Source organism: Bos indicus, chromosome 20 (assembly GCF_029378745.1).
Source record: "Bos indicus isolate NIAB-ARS_2022 breed Sahiwal x Tharparkar chromosome 20, NIAB-ARS_B.indTharparkar_mat_pri_1.0, whole genome shotgun sequence".
NCBI lineage: Eukaryota > Metazoa > Chordata > Mammalia > Artiodactyla > Bovidae > Bos > Bos indicus.
Genome location: NC_091779.1, coordinates 10,664,914 through 10,685,860, shown reverse-complemented (window position 1 = coordinate 10,685,860; position 20,947 = coordinate 10,664,914). Strand labels below are relative to the sequence as shown.

The 20,947-nt window shown below is 40.5% G+C and overlaps 1 long non-coding RNA gene across 3 annotated transcripts in view; it reads right to left on the bottom strand.

Annotated features, from left to right (window-relative positions):
• LOC139177991 (uncharacterized) overlaps nt 1-20,947 on the bottom strand; it is a 214,713-nt gene that overhangs the window by 156,092 nt on the left and 37,674 nt on the right. For 2 of the 3 annotated variants that reach the window (XR_011562410.1, XR_011562409.1), the window contains one exon: nt 15,430-15,599. This is a non-coding gene — a long non-coding RNA (uncharacterized lncRNA). Of the gene's footprint in view, nt 1-15,429; nt 15,600-16,077; nt 16,182-20,947 lie in introns of all 3 variants that reach the window. The other variant, XR_011562408.1, reaches the window with a different exon arrangement.

Genomic DNA, 20,947 nt, shown 5'->3' with positions numbered 1-20,947 from the left:
ACTGGCACAAAAACAGAAATATAGACCAATGGAACAAGATACAGAACCCAGAGATAAACCCATGCACCTACAGGGACCTTATTTTTGACAAAGGAGTCACAAATATACAATGGGGCAAAGACAGCCTCCTCAATAAGTGGTGCTGGGAAAACTGGACAGCTATGTGCAAAAGAATGAAATTAGATCACTACTTAATGCCATACACAAAGATAAACTCAAAGTGGATTAAAGACCTAAATGTAAGACCAGAAACTATTAAACTCTTAGAAGAGAACATAGGCAGAACACTCGATGATATAAATCAAAGCAAGATCTTCTATGACCCACCTCCTAGAGTAATGGAAATAAAAACAAAAATAAACCAGTGGAACCTAATTAAACTTAAAAGCTTTTGTACAGCAAAGGAAACCACAAACAAGGTGAAAAGATAACCCTCAGAATGGGAAAAATAATAGCAAAGGAAACAACTGATAATTATTTCCAAAATATACAAGCACCTCATACAACTCAATACCAGAAAAGCAAACAACTTAATCAAAAAGTGGGAAAGGGACCTGAAGAGACATTTCTCCAAAGAAGACATACAGATGGCTAACAAGCACATGAAAAGATGCTCAACATCACTCATTATTAGAGAAATGCAAATCAAAACTACAATGAGATACCACCTCACACCAGTCAGAATGGCCATCATCAAAAAGTCTACAAACAATAAATTTTGGAGAGGGTGTGGAGAAAAGGGAACACTCTTGCATTGCTGGTAGATACTGATACAGCCACTATGGAAGATGCTATGCTGCTGCTGCTGCTAAGTCGCTTCAGTTGTGTCCGACTCTGTGTGACCCCATAGACGGCAGCCCACCAGTCTCCCCCATCCCTGGGATTCTCCAGGCAAGAACACTGGAGTGGGTTGCCATTTCCTTCCCCAATGCATGAAAGTGAAAAGTGAAGTCATTCAGTCGTGTCCGACTCTTAGCAACCCCATGGATTGTAGCCCACCAGGCTCCTCTGTCTATGGGATTTTCCAGGCAAGAGTACTGGAGTGGGGTGCCATTGCCTTCTCCAGGAAGATAGTATGGAGACTCCTTAAAAAGCTAGGAATAAAACTACCATATGATCCAGCAATCTCACTCCTAGGCATATACCCTGAGGAAATCAAAACTGAAAAAGATATAGGTACTCCAGTGTTCACTGCCGCACTATTTACAATAGCCAGAACATGGAAGCAACCTAGATATCCATCGACAGATGAATGGATAAAGAAGCTGTGGTACCTATATACATTGGAATACTACTCAGCCATAAAAAGGAACACATCTGAATCTGTTCTAATGAGGTGGACGAAACTAGAGCATATTACACAGAGCAAAGTTAAGTCAGAAAGAGAAATATAAATATCATATACTGACATGTATATATGGAATCTGAAGTGATGGCACTGATGAATTTATTTTCAGGGCAGCAAGGGAGAAACAGAACAGACCAATGGGCACAGTGGGAGGAGAGGAGGGAGAAGGGGAGAAGTGTGGAGAGAGCAACATAGAAATTTACAATACCATATGTAAAATAGGTAGCCAACGGGACTTTGCTGTGTGACTCACGGAACTCAAACAAGAGCTCTGCAACAGGCTGAAGGGTGGGATGGGGAGAGGGATGGGAGAGAGGTTCAGGAGGGAGGGGACATTGCTGTGCTGCTGCTGCTAAGTCGCATCAGTCGTGTCCAACTCTGTGCGACCCCATAGACGGCAGCCCACCAGGCTCCCCCGTCCCTGGGATTCTCCAGGCAAGAACACTGGAATGGGTTGCCATTTCCATCTCCAATGCATGAAAGTGAAGAGTGAAAGTGAAGTTGCTCAGTTGTGTCCAACTCTTAGGGACCCCATGGACTGCAGCCCACCAGGCTCCTCTGTCCATGGGATTTTCCAGGCAAGAGTACTGGAGTGGGGTGCCATTGCCTTCTCTGCTAGATTCCATACATATGTGTTAATATAGGATATTTGTTTTTCTCTTTCTGACTTACTTCACTGTATAATAGGCTCTAGGTTCATCCACTGCACCAGGACTGAGTCAAATGCATTCTTTTTTTTACTGAGTAATATTCCATTGTATATATATACCACAGCTTCTTCATCCCTTCATCTGTCAATGGACTCTAGGCTGTTTTCATGTCCCAGCTAATGTAAACACTGCTGCAATGAACACTGAGCAACATGTATCTTTTTCAACTGTGGTTTTCTCAGGGTATATGCTCAGTAGTGGGATTGTTGGGTCATATGTAGTTTTATTATTTTAAAGAGCATTTCACTAGAAAAAAAGTATGGGCTGGAGGCATTAAGAGATTCTTATACTCCCTTTCGGTGTTGACCATCTGGTGATGTCCATGTATAGATTCTTCTCTTGTGTTGTTGGAAGAGGGTGTTTGCTAGGACCAGTGCATTTTCTTGGCAAAACTCTATTAGTCTTTGCCTTGCTTCATTCCATATTCCAAGGCCAAATTTGCCTGTTACTCCAGGTGTTTCTTGACTTCCTACTTTTGCATTCCAGTCCCCTATAATGAAAAGGACATCTTTTGGGGGTGTTAGTTCTAAAAGGTCTTGTAGGTCTTCGTAGAACTGTTCAACTTCAGCTTCTTCAGCATTACTGGTTGGGCATAGACTTGGATTACTGTGATATTCAATGGTTTGCCTTGGAAACGAACAGAGATCTTTCTGTCATTTTTGAGACTGTATCCAAGTACTGCATTTTGGACTCTTTTGTTGACCATGATGGCTACTCCATTTCATCTGAAGGATTCCTGCCTGCAGTAGTAGATATAATGGTCATCTGAGTTAAATTCACCCATCCATCACCAGATGGTCAACACCGAAATCAGATTGATTATATTCTTTGCAGCCAAAGATGGAGAAGCTCTATATAGTCAGCAAAAACAAGGCCAGGAGCTGACTGTGGCTCAGATCATGAACTCCTTATTGCCAAATTCAGACTTAAATTGAAGAAAGTAGGGAAAACCACTAGACCATTCAGGTATGACCTAAATCAAATCCCTTATGATTATACAATGGAAGTGAGAAATAGATTTAAGGGCCTAGATCTGATAGACAGAGTGCATGATGAACTATGGAATGAGGTTCGTGACATTGTACAGGAGACAGGGATCAAGACCATCCCCATAGAAAAGAAATGCAAAAAAGCAAAATGGCTGTCTGGGGAGGCCTGACAAATAGCTGTGAAAAGAAGAGAAGCAAAAAGCAAAGGAGAAAAGGAAAGATATAAGCATCTGAATGCAGAGTTCCAAAGAATAGCAAGAAGAGATAAGAAAGCCTTCCTCAGCCATCAATGCAAAGAAATAGAGGAAAACAACAGAAGGGGAAAGACTAGGGATCTCATCAAGAAAATTAGAGATAGCAAGGGAACATTTCATGCAAAGATGGGCTCGATAAAGGACAGAAATGGTATGGACCTAACAGAAGCAGAAGATATTAAGAAGAGATGGCAAGAATACACAGAAGAACTATACAAAAAAGATCTTCATGACCCAGATAATCACGATGGTGTGATCACTGACCTAGAGTCAGACATCCTGGAATGTGAAGTCAAGTGGGCCTTAGAAAGCACCACTACAAACAAAGCTAGTGGAGGTGATGGAATTCCAGTTGAGCTATTCCAAATCCTGAAAGATGATGCTGTGAAAGCGCTGCACTCAATATGCCAGCAAATTTGGAAAACTCAGCAGTGGCCACAGGACTGGAAAAGGTCAGTTTTCATTCCAATCCCAAAGAAAGGCAATCCCAAAGAATGCTCAAACTACCGCACAATTGCACTCATCTCACACGCTAGTAAAGTAATGCTCAAAATTCTCCAAGCCAGACTTCAGCAATATGTGAACTGTGAACTTCCAGATGTTCAAGCTGGTTTTAGAAAAGGCAGAGGAACCAGATATCAAATTGCCAACATCCACTGGATCATGGAAAAAGCGAGAGAGTTCCAGAAAAATATCTATTTCTGCTTTATTGACTATGCCAAAGCCTTTGACTGTGTGGATCACAATAAACTGTGGAAAATTCTTCAAGAGATGGGAATACCAGACCACCTGACCTGCCTCTTGAGAAACCTATATGCAGGTCAGGAAGCAACAGTTAGAACTGGACATGGAACAACAGACTGGTTCCAAATAGGAAAAGGAGTATGTCAAGGCTGTATATTGTCACCCTGATTATTTAGCTTCTATGCAGAGTACATCATGAGAAACGCTGGGCTGGAAGAAGCACAAGCTGGAATCAAGATTGCTGGGAGAAATATCAATAACCTCAGATATGCAGATGACACCACCTTTATGGCAGAAAGTGAAGAGGAACTCAAAAGCCTCTTGATGAAAGTGAAAGTGGAGAGTGAAAAAGTTGGCTTAAAGCTCAACATTCAGAAAACGAAGATCGTGGCATCCAGTCCCATCACTTCATGGGAAATAGATGGGGAAACAGTGGAAACAGTGTCAGACTTTATTTTTTTGGGCTCCAAAATCACTGCAGATGGTGACTGCAGCCATGAAATTAAAAGACGCTTACTCCTTGGAAGAAAAGTTATGACCAACCTAGATAGCATATTCAAAAGCACAGACATTACTTTGCCAACAAAGGTCCATCTAGTCAAGGCTATGGTTTTTCCTGTGGTCATGTATGGATGTGAGAGTTGGACTGTGAAGAAGGCTGAGTGCCGAAGAATTGATGCTTTTGAACTGTGGTGTTGGAGAAGACTCTTGAGAGTCCCTTGGACTGCAAGGGGATCCAACCAGTCCATTCTGAAGGAGATCAGCCCTGGGATTTCTTTGAAGGGAATGATGCTAAAGCTGAAACTCCAGTACTTTGGCCACCTCATGCGAAGATTGACTCATTGGAAAAGACTCTGATGCTGGGAGGGATTGGGGGCAGGAGGAGAAGGGGATGACAGAGGATGAGATGGCTGGATGGCATCACTGACTCGATGGAAGTGACTCTGGGTGAACTCCGGGAGTTGGTGATGGACAGGGAGGCCTGGCGTGCTGCGATTCATGGGGTCGCAAAGAGTCGGGCACGACTGAGCGACTGAACTGAACTGAATACTCCCTTTCTGGTTTCTTTTAAGATGCTATACCATCTTGAAGGTCCCAAAGAGAAGTATTTACTCCTTACAAGATAAATTCTAACTCCCCTGGAACAAACACACAAATATGCAGCTACAAATAAATATTTTCTCCAAAACTCCAGGCTTAAGACCATATGGTCAGCTGAATTCCTAGAAGACACAGTTCCCCAAAGGTGATACCAGGCTGATCCAGGAAGAGATGATAAACCTGTTGCTTAAAGTGTTTGCAACAAAGCACGAAATACAAAGGTATAAGGTGCTCAAGGTGTAAAGCTATTAAACCGTAAGATTAATTCTGTAAAGCACACAAGTACAACCAAAAAAAGAAACAAACCTGTTTTTATATTATAAAGCAGTTATCAAATGTCATAAACTCCTCTTACAGTCTTCTGTTTTCTACCGTGAGCCTCATTTCACTAATACACCCCCAAACCACTTTGTGGAAATGTTTTACATGTCAACAAAGAAGCAAACAGTAACTAGAGTAGGCAACGGGAAATTCAGCTCAGACTTACAGGTTTATATATAGAGTCGCCAGACATTCTTTTCTTTATTCTGCCCTTTGCACTTGTATTCTCTAGACCGTGTGTCTAAATGCTATGATGGATGATCAAATGTCTTTGAATACAATACATTACCTCCTGTTGAAACCCACAGTATTCGCCCCTGTTTTTGCGGTAGACTCCCCACCCACTTTTACTAGTACAGTGGTGGATTTTGCTTTCATTCCTCAGCTACATACACTAAATTCCATCCAGAGCTCTTATTTGCCTGGCTTTTTTGGCATCTTTCTATGTGCGTCTGCATTCCTCCAAAGGTAACATCTTCATCCTTTTCCATTTCCCTTCTTTTCCATTTCCTATGGTTTTCTCTGTTTCTGTTCTTCGGCCAACCCTCCCTGCAGCTACATGTGTTTTCAAACCTTTCCCATAATTTTAAATTATCCTGGTATTCTTAGCCTTTGGGCTTTCAGGACTTACTCAAACTCTCTCATCTTTCATCTGCCACCATTCCAATTATTTCTGGATCTCATTTTGCATGGGCTACCCATAGCTTCTTTTTAAGTAAAATTTACTTTCTGAATAGTGAGATGATTTATTTACCAGGATAGATGCTTTCTGTAACCTCTTTGCAGCACAAATTCAAAGTCTTCAAGATGAGTGATCCACCTGTCTATTTGCTTCCAGTCTAAACTATCCAGAGTTCTAGTTTATCTCCTTGTCATTAATGATATGGATCACATTCCCTGTCAGAAAGTGTTCCCAGAATTGGAAACTTAGGCTAAGAGTGAGCCTGTATCAATGGCAAGTTACCTGTATCTCCTCTGTTACCATCCTACATTGCTTGTCTTCCCCATAATCTCATCATCCAGGTGGCTGTTGTTCAGTCGCTAAATTGTGTCCAATTCTTCGCAGCCCCATGAGTCACAGCACACCAGGGTTCCCTGTCCTTCACTATCTCCCAGAGTTTGCTCAAACTCATGTCTATTGGGTCAATGATGCCATCCAATCATCCCATCCTCTGCCACCCCCTTCTCTTCCAGCCCTCAATCTTTCCCAGCATTGGGGTCTTTTCCAATGAGTTGACTCTTCACATCAGATGGCCAAAGTATTGGAGCTTCGGCATCAGTACTTCCAATGAATATTCAGTGTTGATTTCCTTTAGGATTGACTGGTTTGATCTCCTTGCTGTCCAAGGAACTCACAAGAGTCCTCTCCAGCACCTCAGTTCAAAAGCATCAATTCAAGACTTCACTGGTTAAGTGGTTAAGACTCCATGCTTCCACTGCAGGGAGCATGGGTTCATTCTATGATTGGGGAACTAAGATCCCACATGCTTCAAGCCATGACCCAAAACAAAAAAAACAAACATAGTCTCATCATCCTTCCCAAAAACACTTTCTGAACTTTACACCAGGAACACTCACTTAGAAGTCTGTTCATGACAAACCTAGACAGCATATTAAAAGGCAGAGACATTACTTTGCCAACAAAGGTCCGTTTAGTCAAAGCTATGGTTTTTCCAGTAGTCATGTATGGATGTGAGAGTTGGACTATAAAGAAAGCTGAGCGCTGAAGAATTGATGCTTTTCAACTGTGGTGTTGGAGAAGACTCTTGAGAGTCCCTTGGCCTGCAAGGAGATCCAACCAGTCAATTCTAAAGGAAATCAGTCCTGAATATTCATTGGAAGGACTGATGCTGAAGCTGAAACTCCAATACTTTGGCCACCTAATGCAAAGAGCTCACTCATTAGAAAAGACCCTGATGCTGGGAAGGATTGAAGGCAGGAGAAGGGGATGACAGAGAATGAGATGGCTGGATGGCATCACCAACTTGATGGACATGAGTCTGAGTAAGCTCCAGGGGTTGGTGATGGACAGGGAAACCTGGCATGCTGCAGCCCCTGGGACTGCAAGAGTCTGGCATGAGCAACTGAGCAACTGAACTGAACTGAAGGAGCAAGAAATTCTAATGCTATTTAGTCTGTTAAAGAGACTAGAAAAAATCAAAATTTTCCAATTCAGTTTTAAAAAACAACTATCATAACCCTGGTACCAAAAAACTGGCAAATACAACACAGAAATCTATAGACCAACATCATTTAGGAATGTTTGCACGAACACATGAAAAATATTAGCAAACCACACCAGCAACAATTTTAAAAATAATAAGCTATTAACAATGACCCCCAATTCTTTGCCATTCCTGCTGCTGGAAGGCGGAACCTAATTCCCTTCCACCTGCATCTACACTGACCTTAGTGACGGGCTTGACGAATAAAATCCAGTGGAAATGACACTTGAAAACTTCTATGGTTAGGTCATAACCATAGAGTTGGAGGAGTCTTGCAGCTTCCATGTCTGGGATCATTTGCTTTTGCAAGCCAGATAAGATGTAAGAAATGTGATAACCCAGAAGTCACTATGCCCTGAGAACTTCAAGTGAGAAAAAGAGTCACTATGCAAGAGAGCTTGTGGAGCAGGAAAAAGAAACCAAGGGGTACCCAGCAAGCTGACACGTAAATGAAAAACCCATCCTGGGAGCGGGTCCTTCAGCTCCAATTGCCCCAGCCGATACAATGAGGATCAGAGATGAATGGTTCAACCAAGCCCTTCCTTAGCTCCTGACAATAAACAAACAGGAATCATTCCATGAACACAAGTACTTTCAACACTAGTAAATCATTCACATCAATAAGTCCAAAGAAGAAAAATCATATGATCATGTAAAAGTTGCAAAAAAGATATTTGAAAAAAAATCAAAATATACTCTTGGTTTTTAAAGAGCACAGTAGAATATGAATGTGTTCATACTCTTTTAATGTAACTTGGTAAAGAGAAGTTCTCAATCTAATGGCTAATTTAATACCTAAAGATACAACAATAAAAGCATTCCGTTAAACTGAGAAACAAGACAGGAATATGCCTGTCATTTAGTATCATTTTAGAAGAGCTTTGCAATTAAAATGGATAGAAAAGCAAAATAAAAGTTTAAGTATTGACTGTAACCCACCAGGCTCCTCTCTCCATGGGATTCTCCAGGCAAGAGTACTGGAGTGGGTTGCCATTTCCTTCAGGGGATCTTCCCGACCCAGAGATCGAACCCGGGTTTCCCACATTCCAGGTAGACGCTTTAACCTTTGAGCCATCAGGGAAGCGAAACTACTAAGTTTCGTGGGAAAGCCACTTGAACAATCGTGGTGGTTGTTGTTAGTCGCTAAGCCATGTCTGCCTCTTTTGCAACCCCATAGACTGCGGCTCTCCAGGCTCCTCTGTCCGTGGGATTTCCCAGGCAAGAGTACTGGAGTGGGTTGCCACGTCCTTCTCCAGGGGATCTTCCTGACTCAGAGATCAAACTCGTGTCTTCTGCATTGGCAGGCAGATTCTTTACCACTTAGCCACCAGAGAGGCCCTCACTTGAACAATAAATATTTTAAAAACCATACTTTTTTTATATATCCTAAATAAACCACTAGAATAATTGAAGAGAACCACTCACAATAGTAATGAAGGGTAATAATGCTGAAAATAAATGATAAATAAAATAATGTTGAAAAGGTAATAATGCTGAAGATCCAGTAATCAAGTTAATAAGAATATACAGGATGGATATGAAGGAAATTATTAAAATTTTACTGAAGGACATAAAGAAAAACATGAATAAATTAAAAGATATATTATGTTTCCAAATAAAATTACCCAATACTGTAAAGATTTCCACCAAATTTATCTATGAACTCAAATTATTAATACAGCAAAATATCAATAGGTATCTCTAAGAGATTATATTTTCTAATTTTAAAAAATTTTGCTTGTATGATTTTTTTACTTTTTCTCTGATGAACATGTTACTTTTAAAACTTAAAACCAAAAATGCAGGCATATTTCTTAAGTATACCCACTGTCAAGTCAACATTACATCCTTGAGTTAATTTAAGCCTTTGCTTGAATCCCATCATATTTTGACCTAACTGCTCTTAGAATAATGAATCGTGATTTTACTATAAATATATAAAGCTGCACTTTCTTTTGTCTCCAAACTACCTTCAGTATATGTTCCTTACCCTTACTTTGCCGAGTTGTTACTCACCTACTTCATTCCCTTCATGACACTGTAAATTTTTTATCACATCCCTCTCTACCTTCATCTTTCCAGATTGAGAACATTAAGTAGTCAGCCCATCCTCATAAAGAAGCACTCATTTGCTCCATCTCTGTTTTTACAGCATCATTAAAATGACCACATGGCCAGAACTGAGCAGTATATTCCCAATTTATTTTTCCCTTACTTCCACTGTGTAAGAATTATTCCCCCAAATGTAAAATATCATCCTCCATATAATTTATAAGAGTTTTGAGCCAAATATGTCTTCTGCACTATCCACTGGGAAAAGCGAATCTCTCTTTAGGTCAATTTCAGTGACAACATCTATATTACCATAGCTTTTTATTCCACAAATAGACATAGATTCGTCTAGACTAGGCAGATGTATCTGTATCCAAATTCACAAGGAAGGTCTTTTGTGAATCAATAAGTGAGATCCCAGTGTCATTTTTCTTGCTGTCAAAATGCCATAGTAAAGGGGAAAAGGTCCCAACGCAGCCTGTGTACATTGTTGGTTTTAGACTCTTTTCAGATTACTCTGTGTTGCCTGTGAGGTGGGGGAGGGGTGCACTGCTCAGACACAAGCACACAGAAAGTCTGAACCGGTCTGATCGATGTGCAGAGCTGCCTGGAAGACGTGGGAGGTCTACCATTTGAATTTGGATGAAAGAGCCTGGCAGCAGGCCGGAAAAGGGATAAGACCAGGTGGCAGACAAACACGTGGACCGTTGAGGAAAGGAGTCCAAGGACATAGCTAGCTGGCTTGGCTGCTAATGGAGCAGGCGCACGAATTTAAGGGCTCCTGTAGGAAGAGCTAGTGGACAGCCATGAGCCACTGATGATCAGCAGGAGAATGCTCCCACAGACCAGTGACAAGTCCGCTCCAGTTAATGTCACATGGGAGGGGGATGTTGGTACTTCCTTTTCGCTTTTTTCTCACCCATACTGCCGCAGCCTCCCAATGAGTTCCATTCTTCTCCACTTCCTCTTACATATTGGTGTCAAAGTGATGTGTTTAAATGAAGTTCTTATGTTATTACCTTTATAGTTTATTAGGAAAAAAAAAAGTCATCTCTTGGACCCTCCTGCTTCCTCTGCAAGCCTTTCAGGATAGAGCAAAAATTCCATCACTTGACATATGAGGTCCTTCCAAACCAGGCTCAGCCTCTCACCCAAGACTCACACTATCCCAGCTCCCAAGCTCTCCCTTCACCTTTGCTGGGCATCCTTCTGCATGGAGTTTTTGGCTTCCCATCCCTGCTTGTACAAGTATCACCCACTCTTCTTTAAGACCCGCCCAGCATCCCCAACTGGGACCCAACAATCAAGTTTTTCTCTTTACCTTTCTATTCTTGAAGTGCTTTCAGTGAATCTCCATAAATGTTTTAGTACAGTAATAAAAAAAAAAAGCACTTATAAAGTGTTCATTAAATATCTTGAGTATCTTGCTGAGTACTTGTCTTAATTAGAGATCCTCAGGTTGTGGGAAATGGAAGCTTGCTTGATCCAAAAAAAAAAAAAAGGTGTGGGGGGTATTTATTATAAAACTCAAGGCACCCAGAGCAAGATATACAATCAAGCTTCCAGAGGGACTGAAAAGTGATCAGTAATAAGGAAATCTGTGCATGTGTCTGTCTCTCTGTCTCTTTCTCTCTCATTTTGCATCGCCTCTTCCTGTTTGCTGCCTACTACAATGGAGAGAGTTGGAAGATCTTCCTTCGACCCCCTACCAACCACTACAAAACAAAACTTGACTCCATTTCTATTCCAGACTGTTGACTGAATATTATTTATATATGCAGATCACTATGTATAAAAATAATTGTTGGAAAAAGAGCAAACATAGATCATCTGTATTAGGTAAGCATACTCTATTTAATCAAGTCTAAGACTCCACTGATTGTGAGAAACACCTCCATTTTAGGTATCATCGAGAAAGAAAACTAGAAGAGTGAAAAGGCAGCCTTGAAACTCAACATTAAAAAAACTAAGATCATGGCATCTGATCCCCTCACTTCATGGCAAATATAAGGAGTAAAAATGGAAGCAGTGGCATATTGTATTTTCTTGATATCCAAAATCACTGTAGATGGTGACTGCAACAATGAAATTAAAAGACACTTGCTCCTTGGAAAGAAAGCTATGACAAACCTAGACACCATATTGAAAAGCAGAGACATTACTTTGCCAACAAATGTCCATATACAAAGCTATAGTTTTCCCAGTAGTCATGTACGAATGTGAGCATTGGACCATAAAGAAGGCTGAGTGCCAAAGAATTGATGCTTTCAAACCATGAAGCTGGAGAAGACTCTTGAGAGACCCTTGGACAGCAAGGAGATCAAACCAGTTGATCCTAAAGGAAATCAACCTTGAACACTCATTGGAAGGACTGCTGCTGAAGCTGAAGCTCCAATACTTTCGGCATCTGATGAGAAGAGCTGACTCATTTGAAAAGACCCTGATGCTGGGAAAGATTGAAGGCAAAAGGAGAAGGGGACGACAGAGGATGAGATGGTTAAATAGCATCACTGACTCAATGGATATGAATTTGCGCTAACTCCAGAGATAGTGGAGGACAGAGGAGCCTGGCGTGCCACAGTCCATAGGATAACAAAGAGTTGAACATGACTTAGCATCTGAACAACAACAAGAAGAAAGAAAAACAAAAAGGCTACCTTTTATTATTGCCAAGAAGCTGTCAACTGTAAGACACATTCTTATTTTTAGAAATGCTAAAATGTAAAACAATGATTCTTAATGAAATATATAGAAAACAAAGTGTAATCTTCCTTTGTATAGCACCTAAGACCTCAAAAGGAGAAGTTGTTTACACCACCTTCCAGGGAGATGGCCCAAACCACCAGTTAACTAATGCATAGGCTTCCCTAGTGGCTCAGACAGTAAAGAATCTGCCTGCAATGCAGGAGATTTGGGTTTGATCCCTGGGTCGGGAAGATCCCTAAGAGAAGGGAATGGCTACCCACTCCAGTATACCCGGCTGGAGAATTCCATGGACAGAGGAGCCAAGCAGGCTAGACTCCATGGAATCACAAAGAATCCAACACAACTGAGTGATAGGCTCCAAGTGGAGGACCCAGCAGCTGGAGATCATATCACAACCTGTCAGAAACTCATCCCAAAGATGTCTTCAATGACAGTCAGTCAGTCAGTAATTAAAGGCCTGTTCAGCTCAGTTCAGTCGCTCAGTGGTGTCCAACTCTTTGCGACCCCATGGACTATGGCACGCCAGGCTTCCCTGTTCATCACCAACTCCTGGAGCTTACTCAGACTCTTGTCCATTGAGTCAGTGATGCCATCCAATCATCCAGTCCTCTGTTGTCCCCTTCTCCTCCTGCCTTCAATCCTTCCCAGCATCAGGGTCTTTTCTAATGAGTCAGTTCTTCACATCAGGTGGCCAAAGTATTTGAGTTTCAGCTTCAGCATCTGTCCTTCCAATGAATATTCAGGACTGATTTCCTTTAGGATGGACTGGTTGGATCTCCTTGCAGGCCAAGGGACTCTCAAGAGTCTTCTCCAACACCACAGATCAAAAGCATCAATTCTTTGGTGCTCAGCTTTCTTTATAGTTCAACTCTCACATCATGTACTCCTGGAAAAACCAAAGCTTTGACTAGATGGACCTTTGCTGGCAAAAGTAATGTCTCTCTGTTTTTTAATATGCTATCTAGGTTGGTCATAACTTTTCTTCCAAAGAGCAAGTGTCTTTTAATTTCATGGCTGCAGTCACCATCTGCAGTGATTCTGGAGCCCCCAAAAATGAAGTCTGTCACTGTTTCCATTGCTTCCCCACCTATTTGCCATGAAGTGATGGGACCAGACACCATGATCTTAGTTTTCTGAATGTTGAGTTTTAACCCATGAACAGTATGAAAATTGTCAGACTTCTTAATTTTTGCCCCTCTAGTAGAATGATGGAAACAACATACAATTTACCATCATTTTATAAAGTTTAAACAATATGAATAATAAATTATATAAGTTGTATATACTTGTGCAAAAAACACAAAGCTCAGGATTGTAATTATATCTAAAAAGAGCAAAGTAATTGGATTATATTATGTAATATGCTACAGGGACTTCCCTGGTAGTCCAATGGATAAGACTCCATACTTCCATTACAGAGGATGCAAGTTTGATCCCTGGTCAGGGAACTAAGATCTCACATGCCACACCATGCAGCCAAAAAAATAATGATAATAAGACATATATAATGTACATACAATATACATACATTCTATATATTTTTACTATTCAAATAACATAATAAAATACTATTTTAATTGCTTTATTCTCTATTCTCACAACATTGAAACAATGACTGCAAATACCTTTAAAATTGCATTCTTACAGCCTTAATATCCACAGAAAAAAAAGAAAAGAAAAGATAGCTCTTCTCTTCTTGCTCCAGATAGAAAAAAATCTCAGAAAAGGACTCTAATTGACCTAAATTAGATCATGTGTTCAGCTCTGAACCAATTACTGCAGCCAGGAGTGATAAATACAGTGACTGGTCTGTCCTGGGTCGACCTCTGTGGTCAGAGAGATAGGATCTGTTGCCATAAAGGATAGGGTGGTGGCCAAGGAGCATGAAAAGGCAAAACATGACACAAACTGCAAATTTAGATCAACTTCTAAAAACCATACAAACAATGGGTAACAGAGCTGCCATTCAAACCCAGATCTGCATAACTCTGGGGCCTGGGCATTAACTATTTCGATTCTAGCTTCTGCTGGATTAGAATATTATGAGTTTTCTCTAGTGTTATGCCAGGATTTTCTTAAAGGTTGGGACCCTGTCATGTTTGCCTTTCTCTTCAGGTCCTAGAAATACTACCTGGTACTTTTTAGGTGTTTTGGGAATTGAGTCTCCAAACTACAGACTGCTTACTTGAACATATTCTTATGTCAACCTGGATGTGACCATTTCTGAGACCAGCTGTGTAGGCCTTGTGCTCAGAAGAGAACAGATGGGGATCTGAAGAGTGGGAAAGGGTGGAACATTTTAATTTCAAGAACATTTTAGCGCCACAAAAGTAAAAAGGGAAATAGAAATACTAGAAATGTTATATTCAAAGTAAAGTTGCCTGATGATCAAAAGTGAACAGAAGAAGAGTAGCAAGGGGACTTCCTTGGTGGTCTAATGGTTAAGAATTCATCCGCCAATGCAGGGGACACAGGTTTGATCCCTGGGCCAGGAAGATTCCACGTGCCTCGGAGAAGTTAAGCCCATGACCCACAACTACTGAGCCCACACGCTGCAAGTACTGAAGCCTCACGCCCTCGAGCCCATGTTCCACGAGATAAGCCACAGCGGTGAGAGGCCCACGCACCGCAACTAGAGTGTAGCCCCGCTCACCACAACTAGGGGAAGCAACGGAGACCGAGTGCAGCCAAAACTAAATACATTTTTCAAAATTTAATACAAAAGAAGAGTGGAAAGGACCAGCTAGCCTATATTTTTCTTACTGAGAAAAAGATGATCGTCTAGGTTTGTTACTTCTATTACATTTTTTTTTTTTATAAATACTTTAGGAAGAAAAACGGCTTTGGGTGGGGCCAACAGGGACTTTAATGCATGATTACAATTATTGCAACAAAAATGTGCTCATGAGATTACTTGCAAACTTAAAAATCAATCATCACGGTGTAAATGCATGCATGAAGTCTCTTGGCAATAATTACCAGTTTTCTGTCTCTTTCCACTTTCCCCAGCTCTGGTGATGTGAAGGTATTGTTCAAGAAATGATCTTTATCTTCTTTTATTTTCATGTGGTCATGGCTGGTTTTCATCTTTTTATTCCACAGAATCATGTCTTTCCCTGGTACTTGTCTTTTATGTTTCTTTGTGAGGCCTAAAATAAAACAAAGAAAGAGATCATTTCTTTGTTAAGTATAATCTTATTTCTCACTATTCATTTTGTCTTACTTTGGAATGCTTCTAGTCTCCACTGGACTTTGGATCTACATATTTAAACTTTTATTTTCATTTTAGTCTTTCAATCCTTTTGTTCTCCTTTCTTTGTTTCACACACAAAAAAGTACATTTCATTTTAAATGACTCACCATTGTATTGCTTCCTTGGCTTTCATAGCCATTAAGTTGAATATAGTCTATTAATTTTATGCTGTCTTGGCTCAGGCTGCTTCTAATTTTGCTGAAGGATTTGTATGTGGCTGCAATTAATTTATTTTTAAATATTTTCTTTCTTTCCCTCTGTCCTCTTTTTGGTATTATCCAATCTGATACCCACCAGAGCATTATACTCTGATCCAAATTGTGCCCCATTTCAAATTTCAACTTTTTCAGTTTTTCCCTTCCTATTAGACTCACTTGGCTTCTAATTCCAATCCAGCTACCCACAGGATTGCTTCACCGGAGGTATTAACACTGATGTTTATTCAGGTGATTTTGAAGTGAGTTTTACGCTGCATATACTAGGGAAAAGAAGAAGGGAGAAAAGTAGAGAAATTGAAAATAATAATTGTTTCAATCTTGAAACTAAATATTCCCTTTTGACTATGTACAATGTTAGGATTTTTGTGGGCCCTTATTTAATCATCCCATTGCTTTGCCTGTATGGACTTGAGAGGAGAGTAGACTCAAAATAGCAGTAGAAGAATTAAGAACCCTGATTCAAGACCTCTTGGCCCCTTGCCCTAATCCTCCTCCCTTACCTCTTACTTAGCAAACATTAGATCCAAATCTGTCCTTCTTCTTTGAGCAAAAGAAAGAAGTATGCTTTCACCATCTTCTTCTCTAGTCTAACTGATGTAAGCAAAAAAACAAGTATGGTCTAGCTGGGCTTTGGAAACTTTTCAAAGATGGCATTACAACCATGCCACAAGGGCAAGGTCTTAACACACTTAACTCATGGAAAGCCTTGGCGCAAGGAGCTAAGGCTAGAGGTTTGGTCGAATTCATTAAATCTCCAAACTGCAGATTGCTTATTCAAACATATTCTTATATCAACACATGTTGGAGACCAGTTGTGTGGGTCTAGTACTCACAAGAGAGCAGATGGGAAGGAGAGCCCATCCCACGGAATATCAGAAGGGTAGGTCCTGGGGCATTCACCCACCCCTGCCTTGGTCTCTTCTGGGCTGTCCACCACATGTGAGAGTCATGTGACTAAAGCCACAGGCAAAATGAGTTTGCCTCCCAGAATGAGTTCTGCGGCCTCAGTTCTAAAGATCTGAAGCATTGCATTGCTAACTACAATGCAGTGCCATGCCTTCTCAGCTTCAGGTATCAGACTCATAGCAAATTTGAGGTGAAAATCACCAAGAAACTGTCTTGTTGCATGTCTTGTGGAGACATAGGAAGGCCTATGGAAAAACAAAAGACATGCCATCACAGAGAAGCTGGGTCCCATCTCAAGAGCTCTGGCTCTGCGGCCCTGGTAGACTGGCAGGACCTATCTTGATGGCCATCAGACTTCACTGAGGTTGAATTAGGCTGTTGCCCGCAGGGTCTGTCCCTTAGTTACAGGAGTTTTCACTGTCACCCCCACCATGACTCACCAACACAAGCCTGCAAATCCTAGGGGCAGGACCAAATCTCACAGAGAACTGTGAATGTGTCCCTAAGTCTCTTCCATGCAAAGCTAGTACTTCCTGTTGGTTAGAGTCTACGCTGATGAGTCCAGAGCTTGGGCAATACATGAACCAGTTTCTCACAGGGGAAAATTCTACTCCATAGTCAGAAACTAAACCTGTAAGTCTAGCCAGACAGTTTGCAACTATGAACTTAATGAAATTAGTCAATTTTCTATTCAGTTTTTCTACTGTGTTAGTGAATGAACACATCACTTTACACTGCATCAGAATCAGTGTCTAAAGAAGTCAGTGACTGGAACAAAGTAGCCAGGGGCTATCAGGGGAGAACAAGATAGAAAAAAATTTCATCTGAAAAAGCAGAAAAATTAAAAGTAACAAAATCTGAAAAGCCTCCTATAATTACAGCAAGCCAGACACAGGTGTATTCAAAGTTCTGTATTCTATAGCTGCAAAGGAAAACTGATGTATTCTTGGGAGCTTCTGAATTTAGGGATAAGAAATTGAATTAAAGAAATACCAAAAGCCATTGCTAGAGGTGATGCTAAAGATAGTAGGAGAAGCTAAATCTCAACTCTTCTCACTAAAAAAATCTCCCTTGAAACAAGCTCAGGACATCCTCACACTAATAAAAGAAGTGAGATACATGAGAGAAACTACCAGTGAATTGAGACTAAGATAAGGAGGGGTGGTCTGAGAAAAGAAAGTTGTCTCATTCACTATGATGGAAGCATGTATTAGTACATTTCTGAAAAGCAGTGGGGCGACATAGTTGTCAAAATCCTTCAAAATATGTATCACCTTTGACTTACTAACCTTACTTACAGGCATCTACCCTAAGAAAACAATTTAAAAGGCGGAGAATAGGCCTGTCACAGAATTATTTATAATCCTGAATATTCACTGGAAGGACTGATGCTGAAGCTGAAACTCCAATACTTTGGCCACCTGATGTGAAGAACTGACTCATTTGAAAAAACCCTGATGATTGAAGGTGGGCAAAGGGGATGACAGAGGATGAGATGGTTGGATGGCATCACCGACTCAATGGACATGAGTCTGAGTAAACTCCAGGAGTTGATGGACAGGGAGGCCTGGCGTGCTGCAGTCCATGGGGTTGCAAAGAGTCGGACACGACTGAGTGACTGAACTGAACTGAGACGTCTAAGAAGACAATAGGACAATACCCACTATAGAAAATTATGCAATTATTTAAGTTGCACTTTTGAGATAAATCAGTAATATGAGAACATGCTCAGATGCAACATGACATAAGTAGAATTATCTTAGATTTGTTTATGAATATTTTTGAAAGGAAATACAATATTACCAATGGTTCTTCCTCAATTGTAGATTCATATTACCAAATTTTCTGCAACAAACCAGTATTACTTTTACAATCACCATAAAAGGTTTTTTTTGAAATAAAATTTTAAAGTTTATGCCACAATGTTGGAGAGAGAGAAGAGAATAATACAACACTATATAAGAAAAAAGGGTCTGAAAGGAAACATTTAAAATATTAAGCTGTTAACTTTATTGTTTTAGATTGCTACAAAAATTTTTTTCTACTTTTTGGTATTTTTATATTTTTCTTTAAGGAAAATGAGTCTTTTTTTAAACTGGAAGTAATGTTTCTAAATTTTCTCATTAAGGATAATGTAAAGGACTTCTTTCTATTTGGTCTTTTATTGAAAGATGTAATGAGAGAAACTTTTCACGTTGCTTTTAAAATTGGCCACCAGACCCAAAAAGTAAACCATTTGTTTGTGCCTCTGCCAAGTTCAGAGTGTTTAATAAATTCATTACAAAAATTTTATTATCAAGTTTGCCTTGTATTACTAAGTGAATACATTCAAGCATTTCATAAGCAAATCATATCTATTGTACAATGCAATGGTTTTAAAATATACCTCAAATTATAAATATTTATAACCAGTAATCATTCCCTATGGTCTTCTTTTTAAGCTACCATATATACACCTCATAACTAAATTAGTGGCACAATATTTAAAATAATCACAAATCTGCATGATTTCTGAGAGAGGCAAGAAAGGAAGGAAAGCAAATATAAGGCACAGTCATTTCCTCAGTATCCATGGAAACTGGTTCGAGGAACCCCTTCAGATACCAAAACCCCTGGATGCTCAAGTCTCTTACCTAAAATGGTGTATTATTTGCTTATAACCTACATTTGTTGTTATTCAGTCACTTAGTTGTGTCCAGCTATTTGTGACCCAATGGACTGCAGCACACCAGGCTTCCCTGCTCTTCACTATCTACTGTAGTTTGCTCAGACTCATGTCCATTGAATCAGTGATGCCATCCAACCATCTCATCCTCTGTCACCCCCTTCTCCTCCTGCCCTCAATCTTTCCCAGTATCAGGGTCTTTTCCAATGAGTCAGTTCTTCGCCTCAGGTGGCCAAATTTGAGCTTCAGCATCAGTCCTTCCAATGAGTATTCAGGACTGATTTCCTTTAGGATGAACTGGTTGGATCTCCTTGCTGTCTAAGAGACTCTCAAGAGTCTTCTCCAGCACCACAGTGTGAAAGTAACAATTCTTCATCACTATAACCTACATATATCCTCTTGTATGATTTAAATCATCTCTAGATGACTTATAATACTTAATAAGTATAAATGCAATGTAAATAGTATTATAGATACAAAGTACTTGCTATGTAAATAGCTGCAAATACTGTGTAAATAGTTGCCAGTGTGTGGCAAATTCAGGTTTTGCCTTTTGAAACTTTCTGGGATTTATTTGATCTTTTTCTGTTTTTGATCTACAATTGGTTGACTCCATGGATGCAGAGCCCAAAGATACAGAGGACTGACTATAGTCTGTCACTGTCTCTTACTGAGTGAGCTGACCACAGCCTCACCAAGATACGCAACTGGTTTCTTCTTTATGCAGGAATCTCCAGAGAGATCTCATGGAACCCCTGTATCTATGAACAGTCCATTGTGGGAGCAGGGCAGAGAATTCATCCACCATGTTCTTTCTGTCTACTGTCTCTACTAGACCAAAGGTTCCTCTACACTTCTGGGTATGTAAACTCCCCTACACTTCTGGTGTATTAGTGTTACTCAACCTCTCTAATTAGCCCCTTGCATAGTCAGATCCCATGCCACTTTCCAACAGTTCTTCTGAGCTTGGACTTGGTAGAAAGGCACGGTTGCTGCTGTTCCTGCCCGGTGAGCACAGTGGAGTCATATACAGGTAGAGCCCTGATGCTGGAAAGGCTGGGACAGCTGTCAGTGTTAAAGAGAATGATGAATGCCAAGGGTTCTCCACTGAGCAAATAGCCAGGGCCCAGAAGGTGGAGTCAAGCACATCTGAAGATGTCCATTAACTTGGACCTCACAGTCCTAAATCTAATGTTTGCACAGCACCCTTCCTATTATCTTGACAATTAGGTAACAGAGAATTGACTCATTCCCCCCACTGCTGTTAAGAAACAGCTACTTCTTTCCTTTTATCACCATTCTTAATCTTGAGTTACTCCATCTGGTTTGCATTTCTTCCCAGAAAGCTCTTGATGCCCTTATTTCCAAACTCTTCTCTGTACATGAAGCTATTTCTTTCCCACCAATTTTTGTAATCCCTGCTGGAAAATACACCCAGAGCCCCTGGGCTTCTGC